Raw genomic sequence first — 16,615 nt, 5'->3', positions numbered from 1 at the left:
TCTTTCCCTTGCTCACTCCCTCTCTCTCTCTCCCTCATGTGGATATTAAACCAGATGAATGATACTGTGAAAACATCAAAGACAGACCCAAAAGGAAGGAAAGGTAGTAGGTACCAGTAAGCCAATGAGAATAATGTCTCGGGGTCCTTCTACATGAGATGCTACTGCGCAGTAGCTTGTTGCTACCGTTCAGTGGTATTGCCAGACATAAACCGTGATGCGATGTTACTGCGTAGCAGCGACAGAAAAAAACTGTGTGGGGACAGTACTGTGCAGTAACACCAGTAACAACTGCTCAGTCCATTGCTCGTGTAGATGCGGCCTCAGGTTATGAGCAAACATACATTTGTAGCGGCTGCAAAAGGAAGCTTGCACAGCAGCTGTTATGCTATAATGTAGACATGATCTTGTACTGATGCAAATGAACTAAATTGACCCTGGATAAAGCAAAGTTAGAATGGGAGCAGTTTTGCTACACTTCCCTCGTTTATAGACTCATACAGGTAACCTAAGGGCTGCTATACCTTCCCCTTCTCTTTTGAAGACACTACAAATGTACACTCCCCCACAATAAAGTGTGGACTATTTTCCTTAAAGAGGCAGCTTTGTTCAGATCGTTTCAAGCAGCCCTGTTGTTGGTGATGCAATCCAAAATGTTAATTTTGTCACAGACAGTTACATGACAGCTAAGGACATAGTGAATCAGCTCAGGAGTTTTGTGGATACAGAGCAAGAGCAGAGCCACCCCTGCAATTCTTGTTGCAGTTCCAGGGCTGCCGTACACTGCCCATGCTCTGTCTGTGTGCTGCACCCATGGGGGAGAATGGAGGAATAGCCAGTCAGCCTGGGAAACTCTGGTCTTACACACTCTCTCCTTCCTTGACCCGCATGGCATGCGGTAAGTGGGAACCTCCTTGCAGAGAGTCCTGGAATCCTTCTCCTTTCATTTGTCATTTCCTTTAGGCCATTTCTTCTGTGGCCACAGGGATGTGTGGAATATAGGATGGAGAGGCAAGGGTTTCACTGTAGTATACGTCTAAACAATAACTTTATCTTTAAATTACTTCATGTAGCAAACTGCTCAGGATCTGAAAACAAATGGGGAAGTGTCTCACTAAGGCTAAAGGGTTGTATAGTGGTAGCGAAGCAGGAGATCTTGAATCAGAGGAAGTACATTAGAATTTACCATTTGAGATTTCACTGCAGTTGGCTAGCAAAAGATGAATTAGTTTAGTTAAGAATATTACATGTGTTTTCCCCTTCAGAGACTTGTTAGAACATATTTTCTTCAACGATAGTAATAAGTGTTACAAACAAAACACAGTTTTCCCCTTTGAATTTTCCTTTACACACAGCATCATCTACATAAAAAAAAAAAAGATGTTAAGCAACATGAATAGCTTCGGGCTATTTTATTTCATGTTGCTAAATAACTCAATGCAGATGAGGACTTTTAAATGTAAAACTGGCTTGTAAATATAAGCACTAAGATAACAGTAAATTATTGCTCAGAAGATTTCCTAAAGATAGAGATGCGCAGCTGATCCTATGTTTAAGGAGTGTTTCCTGTATTCCCAATGCAAACAGGAATTCCCAGCCCAGTCCCTGGGAAGTCTGCTTGAGAAAGGACTGAAGGATTGGACCCAGGTGTAGAGCTGTATGGCTCAAAATGAAGAGAGCATTTAGGAGAGGCCTGATTGACAACCCTGGGATCCTTTTGTTCTGTTAATCTGCACAACATGACTGCAGCAGGAGATGCTGCACTTCTGACTTCCCAGCAAGTTGTCTCAGTCTAAGGTGGAGGAACTGTCTCTAGGGATAAGGGAGATCCCCTTACTTATTCACCATTTATCCCCCTGTGCTACTTAGGATGTATCAGTCGTCGTGCTTTTCTTGGGAGAGGAAGGAGGGGCACTGTGGTGTGAATACTAATCCCTTCAGAAACTAGACCATGACTAGGGTTACCATATGTCCGGGTTTTCCTGGACATGTCGTCTTTTTGTTCCTCCAATCTCTATCCAGGCAGGGTTTTGAAATCTGAACAAATGTCCGCTCCACTGGCGGGAGCAAGGGAGGGCAGTTGGAGGGAGTGGGTGCCCATGTGTCTGCGCATGCATACACGTGTGGCTGGCATGCAGCCCGGCAGGGGAGTGGGAGCAGCTCCGTCAAGTGGATGCAGGTAAGTCTGTTGGGGAGGCGGGGGGTTGGAGGGCCAGGGCTTGGGGACTGTTGGGGTGGGGGGGCAGTGTGTGTGTGTGGGGGGGAACAAGTGCCTGCTGACACTGGTGTGTGGTTGGGCTAGTGGAACCAGGGGCTGGTGCTCATGCTTATGGGCAGGGCACCCAGGAGATGTTGCCAGGAGAGGCAAAGTGTAGCCTCCTCCCTCCAGCCCGTGCCGGGTAGACTCCCCCACTGTCCCCCCAACAGGCATCCTCTTTTTTTTGGAATGGGAAATACGACAACCCTAACTATGACTATGAACTCATTTTCAATGAGCCGCTAAGCAGCAATGGGGTGGCAATAGGGCAAGTCACTACAGAATTGAACCAGATTTGAAAAGGCAGCAAAGAGGCTTCCTTTGCCTCAACCAGTCCCCTGAGCAATTTGGATCTTCATGTAATGTTTAATAATCTGATCTAATCTTCATAAGAATCAAGAAATTATGACGAAGAACACTGTTCCAGACTTCAAGGAACCGTCGCAGTCTTATGGCTGTAAAAGTGGCTTGCTGAGTTGAATTTGGTGGTGGTGATGAAGATTCATGTAACATTTCTTTTTACCCCAGCCAGTCAGTGCAGCCTGACATTATTAAAACTGCTTAATCAAGGCCTGAAAAGAGACATTATTGAGGTCTGTGTCATCATACCAAAAAGCACAGGATGAAATCCAGATGTAATATGCATAGCGTGGTTTCTAATTTCCAACTTCCAAGGCCTGTTCACAGGAATGTGTTGTCTGTGTCTCTGTTAGTGAGACATGTATTTTGATTAAGTCCCCAGACTACAACTTGGGAGACCTGGGTTCCCTTCCTGTCTCTGCCATAGACTTCCTCTATACCACTGGGGAAATTATTGATCAGGCTGGGTCTTGGAGTCCCTCCTGATTTAGGGTGCTAGCCTGGCCCTAGTTCTTCACAGATTCCCTGTGTGACTATGGGCGAGTCACTTAGCCTTTCTGCTCCCCAGGCTCCCATCAAGATACAGAGATATTCATACTTCCCAAACTCATAGCTGTGTGGAAGCCATAATAGTGGACGCAATAAGAGTACCTAAATAAGTATATTGTAATAAATACTCTGGGGCACTACCTGATTCCTAAAGTGAAACAAGACTACTACAGGAATATACACTATAACCTCATTAGAATGAACCGTGTTTATAACAAACTCTTGCTTTTAACAATCCCAACAGCAAAAAACAAAAAAAAAAAGGTTTTCATAATTTTAATGCAGCAAATTGACTAACCCTATTAAAGAACTCTTCTATTAATGAACTTATCTCCCTGTCCCACGGGGGTTTGTTGTAATGAGGTTGTACTGTAAATATATTCCAGATTGTCAACATGCAGTTTCCTTAAGGTGAAGGTTTGATCCATTTATGCAAAATTGGTTTCTTGGGGCAAAGAGGTGGGGGTGATTTGGAGAGAGAGAGAGGTCCAGCAGCCAACTTAACTACATTTTATGAGACTTTATCCAGGTTAACTTAAACAGTAATGTAGGACTAATAACCTAGGACAGACTGGGCATGTCTACTGCGCAGTTGATTAATTAGCTGTGCAGTAAATGTCTCGGTGAATACACGTGAGCCCCTATTAGGCTAAAGTAAAATTAGTTTACTCTGCAGTAAAATAGTTAAACTATTTTCATTAGGCAGAGTGAAAACTCTGCAGCAGCACATGTGTAGATGCTTCCCAGCTGGCTGGGGCATGGGGGTTCTTCAGTGCAGGGGCTGCCTGCCGGCTAGGCCTGCACTGAAGCTCCCTCGTATCCCAGAGAGCCCCTCTGTCCGCAGCACATTGAGTCAGAGGAGCAGCCCCAGGCTGGCAGGCTGACCCCCAGGACCTCCTGCTATCCGGGGCTGCCCCGGCTCCACATGTTGTGCCTGTATTAACTGCAGAGCTTATTGCTCTGGAGTTAAATGCTCCCGGGCACACGTTCAAGCAGCGCAATAAGCTCCACAGTTTATTCAGGCACTGTAATTGCATGTGTAGATGCACCCACTGTGAACTAATTCTTGGTGCTGCCAGGGATAAACACTGGTGTAAGCATCTGTCAGTGGTTGTCAACCTTTTTAGACTCAAGACACCCCGATTAGACTCGGGGCACCCCTCAGAAAATGCTGACGCTTAGTTTTCACTCATTTTTGACTAAGGAAAAATAAGAGCAATTTTTCTTTTGAAAGAACTGACCACAACAGGTCGGTGTTTTGTTGACATTATGGCTTCTAGTTTTATATTGTAAATCATTATGGCTTCTGATTTTATCTTGTTAATCATGTTTGCATATCTAATGGCACTAACATTGCATCAGTGCCTTGTGCCACCCTTGAAAATACTGCAGGGTTCTGCAGCACTTACAGAATCACTGATCTGCGTGTTTCAGGTAGTGCGAGGCTAAAACTAGAAGCATCAAACCTGTACCTTGCCATTGTTGTGGGGATTTGGAACCCAGTTCTAGATCTAAATTTTACAAGGAACTCCTAGACCCTTACCAGATCTTTGGGAATTGAAATATAGACCTGAATTTTACAGCTTGGGTAAATTAGTGCTTGTGTAAGATGTGCATGTTAAATACATACTGTGTGTATAAAAATGTGTGTCAGTAGAGGTACATGCATGTGAGTATGCGCATGCACACTTCATATTGCCTCTCATTATTCCTTTGGTTTAGGACTCAAATAATACCTGATGCTCTGAAAGACACAAAAGTAAAAACCGTTGCTATGTAAGGAGTTTACAATCTAAGAACCAGATACTGCCAAGATTGGACACAGTGGTTAGCCATAGGAGAGCATGATTAGAGTTTTGGTGGTGTTGGTCTACTATTATTTTGAACTGGCCACTAGTGAGTATTACAGGTGTGTTTTTGTAAGAGGTTTGATTTGAAGTGGGGTGCTAGCCTAGCTAATCAGAGCCAGGTGGTTCTGTGTATAAGGGGAAGAATTAAGAAAGGCACAGAGATGGGAGCAGGAGAAGGAAACTAGCAAGGTGTCAGGCTGATGCAAGTGACTCAGCACAGGAATTCAAACGTGAGAGAAGACAAGCTCTGAGATCATAGACGTCATAGAAAATTAGGGTTGAAAGGGACCACAGGAGGTCATCTAGTCCAACCACCTGTTCAAAACAGGACCATCCCCAACTAGATCATCCCAGCCAAAACTTGGTCTAGCTGGGTTTTGAAAACCTCCAAGGACAGAGATCCCACCACCTCTCGGGATAACCTGTGCCAGTGCTTTACTACCCTCCTAGTGCGAAAATTCTTCTGAATATCTAACCTTAACTTCCCTTGCTGCAACTTGAGATTGTTGCTTCTTATTCTGTCATCTGCCACCACGGAGAACAGTCTAGCTCCATCCTCTTTTGAATCCTCCTTCAAGTAGTCGAAGGCTGCTATTAAATCCCCTCTCGGTCTCCTCTTCTCTAGACTAAATAGGCCCAGTTCAGCCTCTCGTAAGTCATGTCCCCCAGCACCCAAACCATCTCTGTTGGACTCTCTCCTATTTGTCCACATCCTTTCTGTAAGAAAGAGGTTGGAGCTCGACTGTTCTCAGTGGTGACAGATGAGAGAATAAGGAGCCATGATTTCAAGTTGCAGCAAGGGAAGTTTAGGTTAGATATTAGGAAGAACTTTCTCACTAGGAGGGTAGTAAAACACTGGAACAGGTTACCCAGAGAGGTTGTGGACTCTATTTTTCTCAGTTAATCATTTTTAAAAATTAACATAGAATCTGCTGCTTGTGAGATTAACAAAGGGTGGATTTTATTGCATCTGGAGGTAGGAAAGTGGAGGGAAAAAGAAACGCTGAAAGCAACAATAGCTATATGTCTGAAGCATTTATATTTTCCTCTTGTCCTTGCTCTTGTTTGTTCATCTATGCACAGTATATGGAAAGGTTGAAAGTGATGATAGCTAAATTAAAGTAGATGGAAACTGTTCTTTAGCGATTCCAGTGAAGTTTAGTAATGCTGTTCACAAGCTGGGAGCAGACCGCTCACTCACTCTGTAGTAAAAAATGCCCTCTAATGGCCAAAGAGGTATATAACTGATTTAAAAAATAGCTAATACATTCACCTTTTTCCAGTGGCTTCTGATCTGGCTGTGTTAAGTCGGGACTGTTCTAAAGAACTCGTCAGGTAAAGGAGAGCTTTTGGTTATACAGGTTTGAAAAAACTGAGATTTTCTCTCTCCTTAATATCTTTGACTTTGGAAGTAATGAAAACAAATACAGATGGCCATTTAAGAAAATCTGGAAAACATTGGAAGTTGATTTTATTTTTTCAGCATGGCAAAGAACACTTTGAATAGGGCTTCAGGATAGTATATGTATCATTTATGCTTCTTTGCTTTTAAAATTAAAAATAAAGAAATGTACCTACTAATTAGTCAGCATAATAATACTCATGTGTGCATCATATGTGTTGGGATTTTTAAAAACAAAATACCAGTGGCCAAAGGGAACCTTCGGATTTTTTAGCAGTTATTCATACTAAGAGATGAGGGAAACTTTAGTCCAGTTCTTAACTTTTGGCTCACTCCCAGCTCCCTAGGCTGGTGGAGGCTGAAGATGCTGGGGAAGCATAGCATAATCCTGTGTGGGGAAATGATTCAGCTAAAATGCTTAAAAAACGTCCTGAAAAGGCTTTTATTTTTATTTTTTAAATGGCAGGGGCACTGTTGAGATGCACAGAAGAGGGAAGAAAGGAAAAGACCTTTTTAAAGGTATTTTTCAAAGCTCAGTTTTTTGGATTAAAAAAAGAATTCCTTAGTTAATTCCGACATTCCTTACTTTTGCTTGAGAACTTGTGGAAGGTCTCTGGTTATGCATAGTGTTAACTGAAAAAGAGATGCTGTTTCTTTAACAGAGACTTCCTTTCTCCAAAGTGATAAGCAGTCATAAATATTGAATGGGTGTAACAAAAGAAACTGACTTTATTTTTTAAAAATCCCTTTCCCTCTCAGTTGTTTCATGGTTTCTGTAATATTGTTATTTCACTAGCTCTCCAGTTATTGTAGAGGATTACAGCCTAGACAACAACTTGAATTTGTATTGTGAATTATAAGCAGAGGAGAAACTTAAAAAATAAACCCACCTTCATAAAGAAGAAGAAAGGAAGTACATTTTTTTTTACTTTTAGGGAACCTTAAATTGTGACCCTCTTTCCTGATTATAAGAAGCAGTTTTGATGGTGTAAAAATGATTGAGGATATAGTTTGTGGGAGTTTAGTGTACATAAGGAATGGAAGCCATTGTTTTTTAAGCCTGTTTTAGCACAGCTGTATGTAGTGGCATGCTGTTTTTTAAGATGTGGTCTGCATCATTATGCAGTGTGTTTTAACAATAGGCTTATATGTCAAGTCAGGTCAGTGCCGAGGCCTCTGCAACCACTGGGGCATCTTAGATGCTGTAACAGCCCTAGTTGAGTTGCTTTGCATCACTGGTGATTCTTCAGGCAGAGTGACCCAGTGGCACCCATCTCCTTTCCAGGTATGGATGGCCGTTGGCTTGCAGGGAGCTCATCTGCCCTTTGAAAGGTCTTGTTTTTAGTTCTGCTGGATGTCCACACATCCTCCTCACCCAGGCAAGCACAGGTGGAGGCACCGGTTTAGTCACGGGCAATGGAATAGGCTGCACTGCTTTACATGGTACCAGATAGCAGACCAAGAAAGGCCTGACCTGATATATTTTATTCACTCATATAGTAACAAGTTAGTCAAATCATTACATTTCTTGAGCAAAAGAGTCCTATAATATTCTATTTCCCTCTGCAGTGACAGGTTGTATCTCTTTATTTCTGATCAACAGGTGTTAAAATGAGAGCCACTGTTACTGCTGAAACATATGAATGATATTCAACCGACTGTATTTGTGGGTTGCATGAACCTGTTTGCTATACTGTTTCCCCAGATTTTATCTTTGATCGTAACAAAATAGCTTCCCCAGCCGTAGATGTAGCTTCAGTCAATCATTTGCCATTATTCAATGCTCCTTTTAATATTAAAGGAAAGACAACAGTTGTGATTGCCCTCCAGTCCTGTCACAATATGTATACTAAAAGTCAGAAAAGTTACTACAGAGACAGTAGCAATACACGCTTCTCCCACACCATCAGTGCCTCTGTGCCTCATGGGAACCGCATCCAGGGTTGAGAGTCATCATCTACTCCATCAGCACTATCAGACTGTCAACAGTAGTGCCAGATTCAATAGTGAATTTTGAGACCTGCACACTTGAACCTGATCTTAGCAGTTACAGAAAGGACATGAGATAGCCATTGAAGGAATGACTCTGGTCAAGGACCTGAGTAGAATTGAGAGCAGTGACCCAGCTGAGGCTTCTTATTACTTACTGAGCCATCTAGTTAATCCCACCAAGTTCCCCAAGTACCAGATATCACTGAGCAGCTTCCAACAACAAAATTGTCAGTAACTAATAAAAGCATCAAACCTAATTAATTTAGTCTTTCTCATAGACAAGAATTCTGCTATTCTAGGTTTCGAGGACACTGGGGTTTCACAGTCAGGAGCCTGGCATGCTAAGTCAGGTATATAGGGACCTACCAAAATCACGATTTTGTGGTTTTTGTGGAAACCTCAATTTCAGGCAGGCTCTGTGAAAAAGTGTGGACTCCATGCTTTTGGCAGGCTCTCTGGGGGGAAAAACAAATTACCAAAAATTAAGTGCTGACTTCCTCTGGGAGTCCTTGTGGCCACTACGGCCCTGCCACACAACCCACCAGGAGGGGAAGTGGCGAAGGGTGCTGTTGGCATGGCAGGATGGCTGTCCCCCTCTTGCTGCTGATTGGGGGCAAGGGATGGGGCTGTATGATGGACAGCCCTTGCAGCCAATCAGCTGTGAGGGGCAGGGCCAGTGGAGCTCCTCAGCCAAAAATGGTATGTGTGGGGGGCTGCCACACTCCACCTGCAAAAATGGCTGTGAGCTCCATGGTCTGCCCATGTAATCAGCTGGCGACTGCTTAGACACCTATTTATGTACCAAGGGTTAGGTTTTCCACCAGGGTGCTTCCAGCAGTCCAAATGAATCTAAGTGTGGAGATCAAGCATGGGAAATCACTACTTAATGTAAGTACGAGTGTTCACTTGGTCACCTCAGTGATTTTAAACCCATCCAAATCCCATTTTTAGTCCATGTAAATGCTTCAAGTCATAGAATCATAGAAAAGTAGGGATGGAAAGGACATCGGGAGGTTATCTAGCCCAACCTCCTGCTCTAAGCTAAACCCTTTTTTACTGTAAGTCATTGACCTGGCCAAGTGAAAATTCATGAAAAGGGTCTCTGATTCAGAATGTGGTATTTTTCAAAATAAAGGGAGGTAGGTGCCTCATTCCCATAGGTAGATCCAGGATTCCTAAACGGGGTATGTCACTGACCCTCAGACCACAGGGGGATGGGTGTGAGGCACAGCTGCCCTAGGGTAGCAGGAGTTACCAGGGAGAGAAGCAGGGAGCAGGTGTACAAAAGGCGTGGGGGAGCTGCTGCAACCCCTGGCTGACCTGGGGACAGGGGGAGCTTCGATCCACTCCTGCCCTGCTCCAGGCAGGAGCTGCAGGGGGCACCTGTGTAGGGTGCCAGGCTTAGCTGGGGACAGTGGCAGCAGTGCTTAGGTTCCACTATAAAATAAGGAACCTGCGTGTTGCCACTGCTGTCCTCAGCAGAGCCAGGCTCACCATGCAGCTGCTCCCTGTAGCCTGCAGCTTGAGTGGAGAAGGAGCAGCTCTGGAGCTCCACTCTGTGCTTGCATCAGCCAGGGACAGCAGTGGTGGTGGAGGGCAGGCTCCTTCTTCCAGCACCTGATCCTGGGTAGCAGGGAGACCTGTGGGGGGGCAGCAGGGAGCAGGAGCAAGAAGAGGAATCCCACCTGCTGCTGCTGCTGCTGCTGTCTTCTGCCAAGCCTGGCACCCTGCATGATTACAAGATGTGGTTAGAGCTAGGCAGGATTGGATCTGGGGCTCCCCCTGCACCCTGCTCAACTGGGGGCAGTGGTGGTAGAGTGGGGCGTGACTGCACTCCCTCTGCTCATTCCTTTTTGGATGCACCCATACTCATTCCTACTGAAGTTGTGTGTCAGTTCATGTATTTAATTTTCCTAGTGCCTAGGAGCCCTAACTGTAGTTAGGTGTCCAACCCCGTCAGGTATTTTAGAATATCCCATCTAATTAATAATACTTTGAAATCCCTCTTAGTCTGACTGCCCTAAGTGGAGAATCTGGTTATAAAAATGCCCATTTAGATCTAGCCTTGGGGCTACACGCATGAACGTCACACACATGCGAGTTGTTCTTTTATCGCATTGGGGTTGCCCAAGTGAGAAAATTAGTCTCGTGTGTCAGAGTTTGTCGGAGTGTAGGAATACAGGAATTGCCACATCAGATCAGACCAATGGTCCGTCCTGTCCATTATCCAGTCTCTGACAGGATGAGAGCCCACATGGTGTGTATGTATGGGAAAGAGGACGTTTCTTCCAAACCACTTTCAATTATATATTGCCTTATGTCCTGAGGTAAGAGGATTTAGACCCCTTAAAGAAAAACTGTGGTATTGTCATGGTTTTACATTATTGGTGTAGAAGTCTTACTGTTCTCTTTGGTCCTACTAAACTTGAACTCGTTGTTGCTTGAGGCAGGAAGTTCTGTATGTTGATTTTATGTTTCAAAAATAACAGTTCCTTCCTCTTCTTCCCTGAACATGTTATTTTACTTGCGGGTATATCACTGATTTATGGAAAGAGAGAAATAATATTCCCAAGCGTTTCTATCCCATTCCTCATGCATTCTAGCCTTTTGTTTTGTTTCCCTCCCCTCTTACTCAGTGTTTCCTTTTCTCTCTTTCATCTGTGTTTCTCATCTTACAGTTATCCCAGTTCCAACTCCCTCGAGGGATTTGCTCCTGTGCCTTTCCCATTGCATTCTCTGAAATGGTCAGCAGTGAACTAGTCAATGCAGGACGTTGGTATGACCAACACAGTAAGATGAATGGGGAACTGTACCCGTTCATACCTCTCAAAGCTATTGTTTCATTAAAATCTTAATACAAACAAAGTCATGCTTTTAGAAATCATTATCTTAATGTTCAAGGAACTGGTGAGATCTGCCAGCCATAATTTGGGCTGAGCTGAGGGTTTATTTACCTTGTTTAAACAGTGAAAAGGTTTGTAGAACAGGTAAGAATTAAGAGAGGGAAGAGCTATTAAAGCAGGGGTGGGAAAAATGCGGCCCAGGGGCCAGATGTGGCCTGCCAGGCCATTCTGTCTGGCCTGCAGGGTCCCCCCAAAATTAAGAAAATTAATATTTATCTGCCTCTGGCTGCCTGTCATGCGGCCCTTGATGGCTTGCCAAAACTCAGTAAGTGGCCCTCCACCCAAAATAATTGCCCACCCCTGTATTAAAGTGAGTCTCTTAGAACCTTTTAAAGAAACAGGACACAAATCTGCTGTAGGTCCTTTGTAATCACTGTAATCATGGAGATTCTTCCCCAGTGTGACGATGGGGAAAAAGCAAATGAATCCAAAGGGTGACTACGCTAGACTGGAGCAAGGATGGTGTGATCACAGGGCTTTTGTTCCTACCCTTTTTCTAGCCTCTCTTTCTCCTGTGGTAATTTATAAAGCGCCTGCCTGCAGCCTTAAGTACTGCAAATGGATTAAAAATGCAGTGAAGACTGTAGTCTCACTATATTTTTTCTGGTTTGAGAAAACTTGGTTAGGAATGTTGATGGATTCATAAAACTAGGAGTCCTGGTCCTTTTTGCTTTCTTACTGCCTCATCGGTGGTAGATTAGTGGGGACATTAAATATAATGTTCAGGTAGGCACAGTACAAGGTTTTTTGGATACTAAGGTTCTGTATCAGGACTTTGTTTGCCTACTAAAATGATCTTGTATACAGTCGTAAGTAATTTTTGCACACTGAGCAAAAGAAAAGAACATCTTCAGATTCCTGTTTCTTTACTGTTAATGTATGAATATGATTATAAACTGAGGCAGGTCAAACATTGTCTCTGTGCAATCCCCTGTCAGGTAACCCCAGGCTAGTAGGGATGACAGGATATGAAATTAGATCATTATCACAAGTGATCTTTAGAAGAAAATGACACATGCAGTAGTGAATAATGAAATTCTTTCATTAGACTTTACCTAGTCTTCTGCACGATGGGCGCTCTTTTTATGGTAGATGCAGGACTGAGGTGCACTCTGGTTTTGATTCTCCTTTGGTCATTGCATATATGGGTTTGCATGGAGTTGGTTGTTCCTGAGGCAGCGTTTGGCTTCGGTACTGATAGTGTAGCACAGGCAAAACGTGAGAAGCTAAACAACGTGAATTTTTTTTTTTTTTTTAATCGCCTTTTCTATTCTTTAGAAAATAAATTACCCTCTAAGACATCCTGCTCTTCTCTCATTTTCTGGCTCATGGACTGTGGTGTTTAACATACAGTATTAAGAAGCCATTTAAATGGTCTACATCAGGATTTTCCCCCTGCCCTTTAAAACATTTGTTTAAGTAGATTCCCTTTAAATAAATAAATAAATAGCAGGCTATCATAATGTCCAAGCGTTTTCAAGGAAATTTACATTTTGAAAGACACGGTTGGAGACTAGCAAGGACATGCAATTACTATATGTAAATCACTTCACTTGTTTCCTAATCTTGCAGCAGACCAAGAACTATAGTTTTTTGTAGTTCTTTCTCTTTCTCTCTAGTATTTCATTGTACAATGAGGTTTCTTTAATTTTAATTTCTCTCTGATTTTTTTTGTTCACTTTAGCCTGATTATAATTATTTTATTTTTTGTTACATTTAGCCTTGTGATTTATTTTGAGATTGGGATAGATGTAGAAATCATTGAGGGTAAATGGAAGTTGTGTGCACAGCTAACTGTGTCCTATAAACCACAAATGGAAAAACCTTTTCTTAATTACCATTTCATACAAAGACTGTGAAGTGTTCTGCTTTTTTCTGTACGCTTCACATCTACTTTTCTCCAGCTTATCCATGCCTGCCAAATCCTACTCTGGGTGCTCTTGTCACATTTTTAATAGTCTTTTAAGTTGTGTTCTTATTACTGCTTGGTCTCATCATAGTCACCTGCCACATACAAATGGGATGGTTAAAATCATTAGGAAGGAGTCAATTCTTTTAAATTACTTTAAAATTATATTAACTATGCTGCATGTTGTTGGTGAAGGTGATGATAATTCTGTGATTACTCTTTTCCTTTTTAGAAAGTCTTGTCCCTCCTTCCCTGCCCTCCAGGGATAATGTAGTAAATAGAGCTGCTTGGAAAAAAGGGTGATGGAACCATTTTCCATGAGAAAATGGAGTTTTTTCAGCATTTTATTGATTTATGAAATCATGTTGCATTTGTTGAAATTGGAGGTGGGGGGTAGGAGGGAGTTCCACCAATGTCAGATGTCAGTCATGTTTCAGCGCTTTCACATTGAAACATTTTAGATTTTCCTTTTGAAACGATTCATTGTTTGGAATTTTTATGGTCTACATTGTATTCTTGTATTTTAAATAGCTGAAATAGAAACTAAATGGTCCACTAGACCCCAAATGGACTTACGTTTTTGTAATTTTCTTTTGTGGAGAACTTTAAAATTTCAGCATTCTCTGGTAGTTGGAAAGAAACCAGATTTTGAAATCTGGAAATTTTATACAAAAATGGGTGGCAGCTATCACATCTGATGCAGTTTAAAGGTCTTGATTCTTGTGATATCCCCAAATTATCTTCTCATGCCTCCACGATAGGAAGGATCCTGATCCAGCAGTCCCTGTGCATGGGCTTCCCTGATTTCCCAAGACATGGAATGGGATTTAATGAAAATAAGAGGAATATGTATATTTTTGGAATGCTGATAATGGATTTACTCATTCTGTGGCTTTATCTCCAGTACCATTCAGTTTGTTTCTTTCTTTATTTTTCACTATAATGAGCCTTGGCCTTTAGGAAGCTTCTGTGTGGAATGGAAGTTTTGGTTCTTTTAAAATGTTGCATTAATTATTAATGTGAGTGGGAATGATGCTCTTTAGCATCCTTACATTTAAAAAAAATCAATTAATTATTGCTATAAATCTCTGATATTATGCTGCAGTCATATTGCTGGGAAATTGGCCATTAACTACCAGGAAATCGCCTATCTTCCATCAGTCAGAATTCAGTTGTACCAACACAACCCTTTTCCTTTTATAAATTAACTATCAACGTGATGCATAATTGATAACCATTTATAATAATAACAATAATCTCCATGAAATTGTCATCTTGGTATGAAGCAGATTTGTTAGAGCCTTTACCCCCCTCTTCCTTATTCCAGCCTATTATGTTCGTTAACTGTTAATAACCAGTGTTTTCTCGGAGACAGCTGCTGTGCTGACATCTATTTTAGGGACAGCTGTAAGCTCAGTTGTTGGAGAGAGGGAAGTAATATTCAAGGTAGCAAAATATAAGGAAAGTAGTTTGCAATTTATATGAAAGTCTCAAAAATGTTTTGCAACAAGAGCTAAGTGGTGTGTTCCATAGAATGGAGGTCACGGGGGAAAGGAGAGGCAAGGTGAGGACTCAAGATCAGTTGTAGGCATCCCTTCCATCTCTCTCTCCCCCACTCCCTTAATTTTCTGATTCCCAGTCCTTTGTTCTTACCCATAGACCTCATTGTCACTTTGTTTTACAGGAAAACATATTATATAAGAATTTAGAGTTTGGGGTATTGTATTGTTAAAATGTTAGTTTCAAATGTGCTTCTCATGCACAGTGTGAAAATCCACCTACAGCAGAATTAAAGGGTTTTCCAAAGTACTAGTTAGATGACAGTCATCAGGGGCATAACTTGAAATTGTGGCACCCTGGGTGGCATGCGTGAAGACTGGGGGAAGGGAGGAAGAGAGTGCTTACTTCCCCATGCAGGGGCTTCTGTACTTGTGGTGGCAGCATGGGCTGCCACTGCCTCCAATGCAAACTCCCTGAACAGGGGCTGCTGCAGTGCAGGCTCCCTAGGGGCTGCCATTCTCGTACTCCCTCTGAATCAGTGCTCAGGGCTAGTGCACTGCTTGTCCCCTACCCCTACCAAGTTGCTCTACTGCCAGTATTACCTTTCCAGTGTTGTATTGTGTTAAATCCACAATGCATTGACTGAATGATGCAGAATTTAAGATTTTCTCTCTTCTGAGCTAAGTACAGACAATCAAAAAGCCTGAGGCTAAATCGATTCTGTCTTTGCAGGTAGTCTAAGATGCAAAAATTAAACTGAAAAACAACTGGACAGACATTCACTTCTGATTCCAGAAATGCAGCCACATGCCTGCCATGGTTCAGGCCAAAAGCCAGGGGTCTCTAGAGCACGGCTCTCTGGCATGTAGCCAGCGTGGACTGTGTGCTCGCTTCCTCTTCCTGCTGTCCCTGAGGTCTCTGGAATTTGCTGTCCAGAATCACAGCAGCAGGGCTCTGCAGGGTTGCTCTTTACTTCCTCTTCCTACTTCTAGGTGCCTCTGGGATTTGTAGTCCACTGTCGCAGCCAGCAATAAGTATTTAGCAGGGCAGGGCAGGGCAGCTCTGTACTCGGGGGAAGGGAAGTTTAACCCCGCTCCCTGGCCTCAGACCCCAACTGTTCTTTGCTGGAGCAGACAGACCAGACCAGCCTAGCCCAGGGCTGCAAAGCATGCTGGGATGCTGGGGGACTCTGACTTGACTTAAACCAGGAAGGGGCTTGGGGCAGAAGTTGCATAAACAGGTTTGACCCAGATCAGTTAAGTCTGATACTACATTCAACCAGGTTTATCTTAAACTAGTTGCAGCTATTTTGAAACTGGTTTATGTGCACTGAACTTCTGTTTTGATACAGGTTTAAACCAGTTTCTGATAACTTAAGCTGGTTTATGTGTAACTTTTGTCCCTAGCCTTAGAAATGTTTTAACTCTATACTCTATACTTTTCCTCATCTGTACTTATAAGCTTTGCAGTCCCTCTAGTCTCTTGCTAGAATAGTCTCCTGCTTTGTATTATAGGACTTTTTTCAGTGCAGTGGTTCTTAACCTTTTGGTCTCAAGGCACCCCTTGGTGGACTTGAGGCAATCTCCATAACTTTTGTGAACTGAGTGGCACCCAGTTTCAAAAACACATGTACATATTGTTGTACTTACCTCCTTGCTGAGGGGATAAGCAGTAGGGGTGGGAGATCAGGCAGACAGGGACAAGACTTAACCTGGGATTATCTGCTTATCTCCTCACACCTGGTTTATCTTCTCACATCTTCTGACATCCTTCAAAGGATCTGTAAACACACCAGGGTAGAATCGCTGTGTTAGTATGTGACTCTCATGGCCATTGTTTGAAGATTCCTGCAGCTCCCAGTTTGTTATGGCTAGCTGCACTTATAGTAGTGAA

The 16,615-nt window shown here is 42.8% G+C and overlaps 1 protein-coding gene across 3 annotated transcripts in view; it reads left to right on the top strand.

Annotated features, from left to right (window-relative positions):
• The window catches only part of CTBP2 (C-terminal binding protein 2), a 269,000-nt gene that overhangs the window by 119,940 nt on the left and 132,445 nt on the right, over positions 1 to 16,615 (top strand). Inside the window, exon 1 of one of the 3 annotated variants that reach the window (XM_025207560.1) lies at positions 6,919 to 6,937. The exons of the other annotated variants lie outside the window; for them this stretch is intronic. The gene's annotated coding sequence lies outside the window, so the exon portion shown is untranslated. Of the gene's footprint in view, positions 1 to 6,918; positions 6,938 to 16,615 lie in introns of those variants that run through there. 3 annotated transcript variants of the gene reach the window in all.

The sequence above is a fragment of the Alligator sinensis genome, unplaced genomic scaffold, assembly GCF_000455745.1.
Source record: "Alligator sinensis unplaced genomic scaffold, ASM45574v1 scaffold193_1, whole genome shotgun sequence".
NCBI classification, from domain to species: domain Eukaryota; kingdom Metazoa; phylum Chordata; order Crocodylia; family Alligatoridae; genus Alligator; species Alligator sinensis.
This window is presented reverse-complemented; position numbering and strand designations above follow the sequence as displayed.